Source organism: Protopterus annectens, chromosome 1.part0 (assembly GCF_019279795.1).
Source record: "Protopterus annectens isolate FY-2018-M chromosome 1.part0, PAN1.0, whole genome shotgun sequence".
Lineage (NCBI taxonomy): Eukaryota > Metazoa > Chordata > Ceratodontiformes > Protopteridae > Protopterus > Protopterus annectens.
The window spans coordinates 679,023,346-679,037,775 of record NC_056725.1 but is presented as its reverse complement, the minus strand read 5'-3'; the positions used below and the strand labels follow the sequence as shown (position 1 = coordinate 679,037,775).

Genomic DNA, 14,430 nt, shown 5'->3' with positions numbered 1-14,430 from the left:
AGGCTATTTAGGATATTCAGGAAAGTTGCATTGCATTCATTTACAGCATCATCTGAGGGGAGGAATTTTTGGAATTCCCAATTAATAGATGCTGTTTAAGTGGATGTGTGAGATGTCTTTAGACTACAATATACCAAAAACAGTGATGAATTAACTTCTTTTATTATAATAATAAGTAATGTTAACTTCTGGATAACTAGAGTAACTTCAGGTAGTAACCAGTTTCAAAAAACACTCCCTATGTATCCCATCCTCAGCACTATTTATTTTAATAATTTGTTTTCCAGGTAAGTGGACTAATTCTTGAGAATGATGATAGAAGCTACAGCAGCATATGTTATACACTTTGAAAATTTAGAGTAGCTAATCAGTTAGCATGTAACTGATATGTAACTGGGACTGGGAGGAATGAGAGAACCTGTACAAAATGCATGTAGAGACAAGAAGACTATGAGAACTTGACACAGAAAGTGAATGGAAAACAGGAATGCCCCATAGGCCTTGGCACTGTGAGGTATCATTAATCACTGCACTGATCATCTTGTACCTCGGCTACAGATGAACAATTTATCAACAGTTTTGCAGATGGTTTTGCCTCTGTGCTATTGGACCAAAGCTAGTTTGGTTAAGTAAATGATTGGGAATCACAAGCTAAGAAAATGAAAAATGGGAGCTGAAGGAATGATACATTTGTTCCAGGAAACAGTTCATCAGCAGCTTACATCTATGACCTGCCTCTTTGGCAGACACTGACAATGGACAACAGAAGAGTCATTCTGTACAGCACTATCCAAGCATATGAATACTCACTGAGAGATGACACCAGTCTTTGGGTAAAATATTTTCTGGAGTGCATCCCCTCACTCCAGCTGCCACATTGTCATCGAGTACTATATGTCAGATTCATGGTACATTTAGTTTTAAATTGACCTAATATTCCAATGATGAGATGCTTGCAACTCAACAGCTGTCTTCCATATTTCTTCCAGAAAGTAAGTATTGGTTATCCCACAGTACTCCTTTTATTTTTAGCACTTTTGACTCATTTCAGTACTTTGTTTTAATTAAGTGGCCTCAATCATAATAGTAAAAATGATGACAAGAGATAACAAAAAGATGAGGGAAAGAGCTTACTTGGCAATATAAAAAAGTTTTTCTTTCTTTTTCCTAGATAATTTTTACCCCCATACCTAATGATCATCAAATCTTCCCCAGTAAGGCAGCATCCATTTGTTTCTTGGGGACTTTCTCCCAAAAACAGGAGTACAACTGTCTTGAAAGGCATCACTCCACCAGACAGGAGGGTGCTTTGTGCTCTCAATGGCATTAAGCAACAAGAGCAATTGAATCCTTTTTGAACATTCCCTGGGCAGATGGATGACAAAGCGACACATCCAAAAAAAGCTCACAGATGCGTTTCCCGTACATGTGCATGCATCCACACACCAAATGTGAAGGCTGCCACCCATAGGCCCATAGTTTCATAGGATGATACTAGGCTATTGGCCCAGATAAGCATAACCAAGAATGTTGCCCATGTTCCCTCAAAGTCAGCACCTGTTTCCCCTGTCCAACAGGGACACAAATGGGATCCCAGGAGTGTATTTTCTATTTCCCATTCAGTTGTCCAGGTTCCTCCTAAAGAAGCCAAATGCCTTCTCCAAACTGATGTCTGCTCCAAAACCAAATATTTGCATCCCAACTGTCTTCCCTATTGAAATATCAGGGCTCGCAATGCCAAATACCAAAATGCTGGCAAACAAATGACAAAAATCCATAAAAATAGTGACTATCAAATATTGCTCTTCTCATTTAAACTTGCTTTTTGCAGGGAGCAAACCTACCATACCCCTGAAATTATATATACCAGAAGAAAATGGAATATTTTTATAAAGGGCAATGTCAGACATGTCTGGATTTTTGGTTATTTAGTCTCCATATTGTGGGACTTGGCATTGAGTCCCAGTATTTTAAATGGTTACCATCCCATTCCCTAACTTAGGGGGACATATGCAGCACATAGCCCATCCCCCCTCCCCACACACACACTTTGATGGGCTTGCCAATCCTCCCCACCGGCATTTTGATGAAGCATCGTAGTCATTAATGGAACTTCATTTGCATAGGATCTAGTTAGTGATTTATCCCTCACTGCTACTGACACTACTTGGCATTGTATCAGTCAAAAAGAAGCGGCCACAAGAAAAAAGAAAATTAATCTTCCTTTTTCACTGAGGTACAGAGTGTTTCTCCCCGAGCTTCTACTGAAAATTGGCTTGTTCCAAGTCGGACTTTCCCGGTAAACAAATGTTAAATACATAAATAAATAAATAAATAAATGAGTACGGGGTTACAAGAATGCAGATTCAGCATAGCAGGTATGAGCTTTGTCCCCACAGAAAGTCCATTTAAAATATTTTGCCTTAGGCCATTTTGCACCTAGAACAACAAACTGAATACTAGTTACATCTCTTATCTGGAGTCCAAACATTCTAATTTCCACTGATTTGTTATAGAGAAAGTATTATCCACTTTTAAAGCAGCATATTAATAAGTACATTTGCTTTAATGTAATGCATTTTTCATGCTGCTTTATGCCTGAGAAACCGAAGTGTATCCATTCACTAGTGATGTTTTCATTAGCTGATTTACTAAACTGCAATGTTTTGCAGTACAGTACAATTTGTGCAATTTGTTGTTCTATATGGTGATGGCACTCATGAATCAGACTGTAGGTAAACTGTAAATGCAGCTACAGTAAAACATGTAATATATGCAGTTTTAAGGGTGACTGATCCTTAGAAATAAATAGCCCATACTAATCATGTTTCAGGTCTATCACTACACTATATAGGTCTATCTATATACAAGTTGGAATTATCAGAGCCACAATTTAAGGTTTTGTTTATGCTGTACGTAGTTGGTGGTGGATTATAATAGGGACAATCTGAGAGGCTGTCCTGGGCCCATCACAATAAAGCTGTTAGCCATTTGAAATACAATTGTGTATCTAAATTGGGTGTTTGCTCACATGCAGTATATGCCCTTGACCCTGAGGCAACCATTTCCGAGGAAACCATTCCATCCATTTGGAAAATTTCACATGTAATACCCCTACATAAAGGAGGTAGTGCCAAAGAATTGTCCAACAATAGGCCCATAGCCATTCTCTCACCTCTAGCAAAACTTTTGGAAAAGTGTGTCCACATACAACTTATGGACTACCTCAACCACAATAAACTTTTCACAGAGTCCCAGCATGGTTTCAGACCACACCATAGCACCACATCAGCCCTCTTATCGTTCACCAATGTCATCAATCTTAATCGCAATAAATAGCAACATGCTATCATCTGCTCTCTTTCTGGACCTCTCTAAGGCCTTTGATATGGTCAGTCATCATCTTCTGCTTAGTACATTGAAAGCTGTCTTCCTGGATCATCACTCTGTACAATGGTTTCAGTCCTATCTGGGGGGTAGACAGCAGGCTGTCTTATGGCAGGACAAACTGTCATCACATTTCCTAGTCGCCTTAGGATTCCCTCAGGGCTCTATTCTTGGTCTCCTCTTCTTCTCTATCTTCATAAATGACCTTCATACTACTATCCCAAAGGCACAATGTATCCAATATGCCGACGATTCCACGTTGATTTGCTCCAACTACACAAACTACTCACCTCCAATTGTGTGTGTGTGTGTTTATTCATTATTCTCTTCAGTAATTTTTTGTAGTGCGACAGAAGCTTGATATCTATATGTACTGTCCACAGTTGTGAATACCCCCTGACTAACCTCAGCAGCTATTTCTCCTGTATGACTCCCAATATCATGCTCATATCTGACATCATCTCAGCCTGCCTCTTTCCCTGACTTCCTTTTCCTTAGTGTACTTTGCAGGTTTTTAGGCTATCTGATATCCCTAACCCAGAATACTTTTAACAGTACATTAAACTGGCTAACTGATTGACAACTTCTCTTGAACCCCAACAAAACCAAGCTGCTGCTTTTCTCTCCCACCTCTAGATCCACTCTTCCATTATTTACTATTAAGTCTAAAAATGGTACAATCATCTCTCCTGATAATCAAACTAAGCTCCTTGGAGTAATTATAGATACTAACCTCAAATTTGACGGACATATAGACCATACGATTAAGTCCGTCAACAAAAAAATAGGATCCCTCTATAAGGTTAAACCTTTTCTAACCCCCTTATGCTAGGTGTGTTATTGCCCGAACCCATCTCCTCTTCACTCTCCTATATGCCTCACCAATATTTTCAAACCTCTCTAAAGCTAACCTTGGCAAATTATCTTCCTGTTACTACCATATAGTTAGATTCGCCACAGGTATGGCATACAGGACACACCACTGCAAAAACCTAACTGAACTTGACTGGCTGGAATTTCTTTCCATACTTGAGCTTAATCAGCTCATAGTAGCTCACAAAATACTTAACCATCTGGACAAAACCCCAAGCCTTAAGAGTATTATTAGCCCACATAACACTATCAGGCCACTTCGTTCATCCAACAAGCTATCAGTCCAAGCCCTAAAAATCCAATAATACAGCAGGTGATTCCCTGTTTGCTAACTCAGTGGGTAAAACTTGGAACCTTCTTCCTGCTAACCTTACCCAAGAACTATCTCTTCCCCTATTTAAAAAAGGCCTCCAAAATACTTAAGGGTTAAGTGGCTCTGTCCATGCCTAAACCCTGAATAACTCAATTTAACATTTATATTATTTTCTTAGCTAGTAGACTATCAGCAAGCAGATACTCCACCCATCTGATATGTTATTCCTTAATGTACGTTATTGCCTGCTGAGTTTAACATTTCTCTGTACTGTTGTTGCCCTAATGTGCTCTAAATTTGTGTATTGATCCTATTTCTTCTCTCATACTATTAACATTTTGCATATGTATAAAAGTGTTCCTACTATGGTGGATAATCTGACATATTGTATCTATCTCCTTTGCTCTCCTGGAATATTATTGTACTATTACTACTATTATTAATATTATTATTGTGGAGATTTTCTCCCCGGGCCTCCGCTGAAAATGGACATGTATCCAGTCAGACTATTCCAGTCAACAAATGTAAAATAAATAAACAAATGTAATTGATGTGCTTTGTTTTTGGGGTGGTTTGAGTGACTGAAGGTGGCAGTTAATCGGGACATAAATAAGACCAGCCAGGCTGCAGACAATTGAATAGTCCCTGATTTCACATTATATTTCTGGTTGTTTTTTTGGTATATTGTCGAGCGCTGAGGACAGAAGTCAGTAGTATGTGCATGCATTTATCCCTGATTCCCAGGATAAGAGGTTGATTTTTTTTTTTTAAACTCACATTTTGATGAAGTGTGCAACGTATACAGTAAAGTGTCTTTAACATCTGAGTGGAGAGGGTGTGGGAGGTTTATGGATGAAAGTAACTTATCTTTTGTATAATGCTTTCTTCATTAACTATTTGGCTTTTCCAGGACTAGGGTGGATTTATGTGAAATAAACTGGAATACTTATAGCTACAATTTGTGAGTCGTGAGCTGAAATTATGTAGCTCTCAAATGTCCCTGACTTCACCCAATGCTTCTGATGTGCATCATATTTTTGCTTGTTCCTCATTAAATTTGTAGTTTTCTGGCAATTCTCTGATGATTAAAATTACAGAGTCTGACAGGCACTTGATTTGCTGACTTCATATCCTTCTAAAATGTATGTTTATGAAAAACAGTTCGATTTTTAAAATTACTCCCTGATTTGGATCTTTGTCCATGGTACCTACTCAGCACAAGATGGTACCTACTCAGCACAAGATCCTCGTGGTGGCCAGCAGAGTAATCCAAGCTTCAGAGAGCTGAAAAAGCGACTTTACCTGATATAAGTATTTTTTTTGTGGCTTTCCACTTCTATTTATCTTGCTACTGTATTTTCGCCTGTTTGCTGATACATTGCTACTGTTTTATTCTGCATTTATTCTGATATTGCACTTGTTTCTCAGTTTGTTACTTTAAATATCTGTAACTGTTGCAAATTGTTTGTGTAGGCTGTGATAGCCGATTTATAGCATTTATAAGTGTTTACTGTATCTGTTCTGCTTGTCTCTTGAAAAAAAAAAAAAAAAAAAAAAAATATCTCTTGTTTTCCCGCCTTGCTAAGCTAGATTAGTCCAGTTTCAGAGCTTGCTGATCCCTGGACTTTGTTTGCAGTTCCTGTTACTGATTCTTTACCTAATTTGGAAAGGAGGAAGTTCCTTTGCTATCCAGTGGGAGTGGGAAGCATTGAGCTGCCTGTTGGTCCAGTTTTGTGAGGTTTCAGCCAGCAACTTGTAGTTTATTGGTCGTTTTGGGCCAGTTCCTAGCTTCTTTCAGCCCCCTGATATAAAAAACGCTAAACGCGCGTCTTTTGGCTTGTACCTACTCAGCACAAGATCCTCGTGGTGGCCAGCAGAGTAATCCAAGCTTCAGAGAGCTGAAAAAGCGACTTTACCTGATATAAGTATTTTTTTGTGGCTTTCCACTTCTATTTATCTTGCTACTGTATTTTCGCCTGTTTGCTGATACATTGCTACTGTTTTATTCTGCATTTATTCTGATATTGCACTTGTTTCTCAGTTTGTTACTTTAAATATCTGTAACTGTTGCAAATTGTTTGTGTAGGCTGTGATAGCCGATTTATAGCATTTATAAGTGTTTACTGTATCTGTTCTGCTTGTCTCTTGAAAAAAAAAAAAAAATATCTCTTGTTTTCCCGCCTTGCTAAGCTAGATTAGTCCAGTTTCAGAGCTTGCTGATCCCTGGACTTTGTTTGCAGTTCCTGTTACTGATTCTTTACCTAATTTGGAAAGGAGGAAGTTCCTTTGCTATCCAGTGGGAGTGGGAAGCATTGAGCTGCCTGTTGGTCCAGTTTTGTGAGGTTTCAGCCAGCAACTTGTAGTTTATTGGTCGTTTTGGGCCAGTTCCTAGCTTCTTTCAGCCCCCTGATATAAAAGCTAAGCGCGTTGCTGATTTAGCCGAAGTTTTGTGAGCTGCTACTGTTGCACACTAGAACTGGCGCCGGTTAAGCAGATTTAAACTATTAGGGCTACCTAAATTACACTCTTCAAATTTTCCCTTTAAACTACCTTCCTCGAACTATACTACTGATCTAATCAGCGTATCCTATAACTAAAAAGATCATCTCTACTTGACTCCAAGTAGACTATTCTCTATCTGTTAAACCTAGCACTTGCTCCTACAGTACTTATTACCTTGATACGGCACTCTTGTCATAGATAGTACCCCAAAAGGCAAACCCCATTTCTGTCACCCACGTCCCCCGGAAAAAGTTTTTGTCTATTCCTTCTAGCATGTCGACGGATCAGTTGCTAGTGTCCTCTCCTGCTCAGCTGGTGAACCTGGGAATTTTGAGGCAATGTTACAATTGCCTCATGTACACAGTATCAACCCTCTCCTCCTCCCACAAAACACAAATACATGCGAGAGATGCAACTATACTGCCAAACTGGAGGCTGAGCTCTCTCAACATAGGACTGGCAAGACCAGTCAGGAGGAGAAGGTTACCACACACACTATAGACCCAGTCTCACATAGTACCATCACAACCTCAAATCATACACATAAACACACAAAGACATACTCGGAGGCTCTGAACAAAAATCTACCAAAACAGCAGAGGCCACCTAAGCAGACACCCAAACAACCACCACCTCAGAACACAGCACCTGCAACACATAGACCTCACAGTCAGAGTGTCAAACAGTCACAGCCCTTAAGGCCAAACACAATGCCAGACACACTGAGTCATTGGTGACTCCATAGTCAGACACACTGACGTTCGCTCACCAGACTGAGTAAGGAGAAGGTCACAGTAAGCTGCCTGTCCGAGCCTAGAATATGCCACATAACCCAAGCACTCACCTCTCTCAACACCACGTACAAATATGACTCAGTCATTGTCCATGCTGGTGTGAACGACCTGAGACGCACCTCCTTGGACTACATGAAAGAGACATTGAGGAGCTCTCTGATTATGTAGCCCAGGCAGGTATGACCCTGACCTTGAGCAGTATCCTACCTTCACCAAGAATGATGCCACAATACAGAGATAAGATGATCAGCTTTAACAATTGGCTTAACCACTGGTGTCATTCAAAGGGGATCCAGTGTCTGTCTGCCTGGGATGACATGCTGGACAAGCCAGCTGCCCAAGGGGCGGCTTGCACCTGTCACCCCTGGGATTCGGATATTGGCAAAGGCTCTTGCCACCCCCATAGTGCCTTTTTAGGCAAGGCTCAAATTCTAAACCTACCACCCTAGAACACAAAAAGGAAAAAACTAAGGGTAATGCTGCTCAATGCCAGAAGTCTAAATCTCAAAATGCACGCACCAGGCCCTTCTCAATATGGAGAACATCGATGTCTGTGCTGTGACAGAAACCTGGTTCAAGGCTCTGAGAGCACCCCAGCACTATCAGGTTTTACCTCATATCATGCGTTCCGGCCCCAAAATCCGGACAATACCAAGAAAGGAGGGGGTATCCATATTCATCAAGGACACCCACACCTCAAGACTGGTAACAGCGCACGATGCATCAGAGACCATCCAGGTGCAATTAACCATAGGCAAGACTGCTCTGCAAATTGTAGCATGTTACAGGCCACCCTCACAAACTCAGGAACCTCACATGGCCTTCCTGAAAACACTAGAGGGGATAAATGTATCACCAAACACCATCATACTAGGTGACTTCAATTACCCTAATATAGACTGGGAACACTACTCAAGCCCAAACACCCTAGCCCAAAAGTTCCTGGAATTCATAAACTCAAATGCCATGGAACAACTAGTCACCAGGCCCACAAGAGGAGATAACATACTTGATCTCATCATCACGAACATGGGAGCACAATGTTCAACACCGGAAGTATACGCCTCACTGGTGAGATCAGATCACAGACTAATGTCGCTGGAGGTCCTCATCCCACCCCACCTGAAATAAAAAGACCACAGTAAAAACTTCTCAGCCGACTTCACACTTCTAAAGACTAGTGTGGTCTCCTTTAAGGCCCCGAGCCGGAAAACAGTACTCAAGCCGCTGAATCACTCACAAATGCCTTCTACCAGCACCTGCAGGACTGCATGGATAAGGCAATCCCAAGCAAAACAAAGACTCTCTGTACCAAAGGCAAGCATCCACTCTGGTGGACCCCAGCCATAAACAAACTCTACAACAAAAGGAGAAAGCTACTACAAGATAGAGCAAAATCCTTAAAAGGTAAGACACCCTTGATCACTATAAGTAAAAAACTAAGAGCTCTCATAAAATCATCCAAAGCAAATTTTGAGAGAAAAATAGCTAAAGACTCAAAAGACAATCATAAGGCATTCTTTAGCTATGTTAGAAACCTGGGAGGAAACTCCCAGATATGCTCAGAACTAGTCAAAAATGATGTGAAGATTACTGATCCTACAGACATTGCCAACATACTGGCTGACAGGTTCAGTGCAAACTTCTCCCCTCCCCAAAGGAGAGATATCTATACCAAAGCGATTGCAGCCCCAAACATTTCCAGCGCCCAAGTTAAAACTGCTCTCTCCAAAGCAAAAACACAGCATCCATGGGACCCACCGGTGTCCCGGCTGTGTGCTCCGAACTCAATGAGGAATTAAACCCACAACTAGGACAGCTATTTAATCAAAGTCTTACCTCTGGATATGTACCCAGGAGTGGCGCACTGCAACTGTGGTCCCACTTCACAAAGGCGGTGCTTCCACCGACCCTGGAAATTACCGCCTATTAGCTTGACAAGCCTTATCTGCAAAGCCATGGAGAGGATCATAATGGACCTCATAAATAAAGACATAGGGAATTTGCAGACCTTGGATCCACCCCAGTTTGGCTTTGTCAAAGGCAGATCATGCCTTTTAAACTTGGTTGACTTTTTGAAACAGTCACCAAAGCCATTGATGAGGAAAGGCAGTCCATACAGCCTACCTGGATCTGGCTAAGGCCTTGATACAATACCTCACTGGTATCATTGAAAACTCATCATTCTTGCCTTAGGATTCCCTCAGGGCTCTATTCTTGGTCCTTCTTCTCTATCTTCATAAATGACCTTCATACTACTATCCCAAAGGCACAATGTATCCAATATGCCACATTCCACGCTGATTTGTTCCAACTACACAAACTACTCACCTCCAATTGTGTGTGTGTGTGTGTGTTTATTCATTATTCTCTTCAGTAATTTTTTGAAAAGGACAGAAGCTTGATATCTATATGTACTGTCCACAGTTGTGAATACCCCTGACTAACCTCAGCAGCTATTTCTCCTGTATGACTCCCAATATCATGCTCATATCTGACATCATCTCAGCCTCGCCTCTTTCCCTGACTTCCTTTTCCTTAGTGTACTTTGTGGTGCATTTTAGGCTATCTGATATCCCTAACCCAGAATACTTTTAACAGTACATTAAACTGGCTAACTGATTGACAACTTCTCTTGAACTCCCAACAAAACCAAGCTGCTGCTTTTCTCTCCCACCTCTAGATCCACTCTTCCATTATTTACTATTAAGTCTAAAAATGGTACAATCATCTCCTGATAATCAAACTAAGCTCCTTGGAGTAATTATAGATACTAACCTCAAATTTGACGGACATATAGACCATAACTGATTAAGTCCGTCAACAAAAATAGGATCCCCTATAAGGTTAAACCTTTTCTAACCCCCTTATGCTAGTGTGTTATTGCTCAACCCATCTCCTCTTCACTCTCCTATATGCCCTCACCAATATTTTCAAACCTCTCTAAAGCTAACCTTGGCAAATTATCTTCCTGTTACTACCATATAGTTAGATTCCACAGGTATGGCATACAGGACACACCACTGCAAAAACCTAACTGAACTTGACTGGCTGGAATTTCTTTCCATACTTGAGCTTAATCAGCTCATAGTAGCTCACAAAATACTTAACCATCTGGACAAAACCCCAAGCCTTAAGAGTATTATTAGCCCACATAACACTATCAGGCCACTTCGTTCATCCAACAAGCTATCAGTCCAAGCCCTAAAAATCCAATAATACAGCAGGTGATTCCCTGTTTGCTAACTCAGTGGGTAAAACTTGGAACCTTCTTCCTGCTAACCTTACCCAAGAACTATCTCTTCCCCTATTTAAAAAAGGCCTCCAAAATACTTAAGGGTTAAGTGGCTCTGTCCATGCCTAAACCCTGAATAACTCAATTTAACATTTATATTATTTTCTTAGCTAGTAGACTATCAGCAAGCAGATACTCCACCCATCTGATATGTTATTCCTTAATGTAATGCTATTGCCTGCTGAGTTTAACATTTCTCTGTACTGTTGTTGCCCTAATGTGCTCTAAATTTGTGTATTGATCCTATTTCTTCTCATACTATTAACATTTTGCATATGTATAAAAGTGTTCCTACTATGGTGGATAATCTGACATATTGTATCTATCTCCTTTGCTCTCCTGGAATATTATTGTACTATTACTACTATTATTAATATTATTATTGTGGAGATTTTCTCCCCGGGCCTCCGCTGAAAATGGACATGTATCCAGTCAGACTATTCCAGTCAACAAATGTAAAATAAATAAACAAATGTAATTGATGTGCTTTGTTTTTGGGGTGGTTTGAGTGACTGAAGGTGGCAGTTAATCGGGACATAAATAAGACCAGCCAGGCTGCAGACAATTGAATAGTCCCTGATTTCACATTATATTTCTGGTTGTTTTTTTGGTATATTGTCGAGCGCTGAGGACAGAAGTCAGTAGTATGTGCATGCATTTATCCCTGATTCCCAGGATAAGAGGTTGATTTTTTTTTTTTAAACTCACATTTTGATGAAGTGTGCAACGTATACAGTAAAGTGTCTTTAACATCTGAGTGGAGAGGGTGTGGGAGGTTTATGGATGAAAGTAACTTATCTTTTGTATAATGCTTTCTTCATTAACTATTTGGCTTTTCCAGGACTAGGGTGGATTTATGTGAAATAAACTGGAATACTTATAGCTACAATTTGTGAGTCGTGAGCTGAAATTATGTAGCTCTCAAATGTCCCTGACTTCACCCAATGCTTCTGATGTGCATCATATTTTTGCTTGTTCCTCATTAAATTTGTAGTTTTCTGGCAATTCTCTGATGATTAAAATTACAGAGTCTGACAGGCACTTGATTTGCTGACTTCATATCCTTCTAAAATGTATGTTTATGAAAAACAGTTCGATTTTTAAAATTACTCCCTGATTTGGATCTTTGTCCATCATATTTTGGCTTTGCCAATAACACTTGAATTATGATGGTGAGAAATACTTTTCTTTGATTTTTCCTGCGGTGGTGGTGCTGTGGTAGCATTGTCACCTCACAGTAAGACGTTGTCCTGTTCAATTCTCAGCTAGAGCGTCTTCTGTGTGGAGACATGCGTGAATGGGCGTACCTTCATTGAAAGTTGTGTGTCAGGACCGGCAACTCGGCACGTAAAAATCTACTGCCAATCATTAGCGGACCGGAGTTCCGCTGTGGCGACCCCTAACTGGGAAAAGCCAAAAGACACAACAACAGTCATATGAGGTGTACATAGGAAAGTAGCTTTAACTGCTGAGTGCAGGGTGTTTGTGGAGGAAAATAACTTATCCTCTGATTGGTTGCTCAGTTAACTACCTGGTTTTGCAGAAGTACTGTGAATTTTTATGAAGTAAGTTGGAATTCTTGTGAACATTTGTATGAAACAAACATGCAGTTACATAGCTCTAAACTATCCTTGATTTTGCAGCATGCTACTGACCTTTGCCTCATATTTTTCTTTTGCTCCTATTAAAAACTAAGTTCTGACAAGACATTTTTAGTTTCATAAAAAAAAACATTATTCCAGCAACTTATTAAGTATATTAGAGCAATATTTCAAATCTCTCCCTGTTTTTTGTTTTGCTCTCCATTATTTTTTTGACTTATGTCATGATTCTTGAACTAACAGGTTGAGAGGTGTTCTGCTACCTCTCAACCTCTTAGCACAAGAAATCTGGACAAAGCCAAAATAATGGTGGAATAAAGGCACAAAAATAGGTGCAGATTTTAAATATTGGTTTTATAAATATATGTTGGTATAATAAAAGTTTTTGTGTTATCATGCATTTTCTGAAGGATATAAAGTCTGAAACTCCACTGTCTGTTATTATTTAATGACTTCAATCCTCAGTGATTTGAGAGGAAAAAACACACATTTTATGAGAGACCAAAAATATGAGGCAAAAATCTGGACAGTTGAGAGGTACATAGTGTTTTTTCACAATCAGATGAGCTATACACAGAGCAAAGTGGCTATAACTGGCTATAACTTTTGGTGGGGCTGAGGTCTGTCAGTGCATGAGAGTAACTTACACTCTTGTTTGTGCAGGAGTAGTATACACTTATGTGAAATAGGTTGGACTGCTTGGGTTGTTGTGTGTAAACAGACTTGAAATACATTAATTATTATACCCATAATTATTTATTTTTTACCAAAAAAAGACTTCTGAGATGTACATAGTCAACAATGGAACTACAATTGATAGCCAAACCTGCTGTCATAATCAAGTTAAATAGTCACTCTGGCTTTTCAGGACTACTGTGCATTTGTGCAAAGCAACTGGGAATATTTTACTATGGTCATTTTTAACACATACATACATGCATACACAGAATATTATGGCTGGGTCTCAAATCATCTGACAATAACCATCTTATCTGCTCAAGACATGGATGCTAAGAAATTCACCAAGATATCAAAGTTTGAGAGGTGATTCTTGGCATCCACACTGAGAACACACAATAACTGTTATGAATGGGGAGACCCAATCATAATTCTTTGCTGTGCAGCGAGACTCATCTGCTCCATGTAGTACCAGTTACCAAAAAAACATGAATGAATTGCTTTATAGGCTTTAAATGCATTTGAAACACATTAAAACACTTAGCACTGGTGTGAGATCCAGTCTTAACTGGTGTTATGAGAATCTGACAAAAAACTTCTTAAGCGCCCTTCTGATATTAGAAGGGAGCTTAACAAGCTTCTCCTTTTCCTATTTTTAGATTATAATCACAATATTCTACGCACTACAGTTGAGGTGTATGCAGTCACATAGCTGTAATTTATGGGTACGGGCATTGCTGAGTAATAATGATGGCAGGTTTAATCATGCAATATTGTGTGGTATAGAAAAAGTATGTGTATGGTGCCAGTGGTTAGAAAACCACTCAGGTCCCAAGGTATGATTAACCCACCATTGTGTACAGTACACAAAGTATCATTGCATGATGTTGAAATATAGCATTCTTTGGAGGCAATAGAGACAGACATTACTAAGCTGATAGGAAATGCAATGAGACTGAAAGCCGCTCTCTCTTGGACTGGGGTGGC

At 39.8% G+C, this 14,430-nt stretch overlaps 1 protein-coding gene across 1 annotated transcript in view; it reads right to left on the bottom strand.

The window, feature by feature from the left end:
• LOC122794026 (ryanodine receptor 1-like) overlaps positions 1–14,430 on the bottom strand; it is a 2,146,276-nt gene that overhangs the window by 741,123 nt on the left and 1,390,723 nt on the right.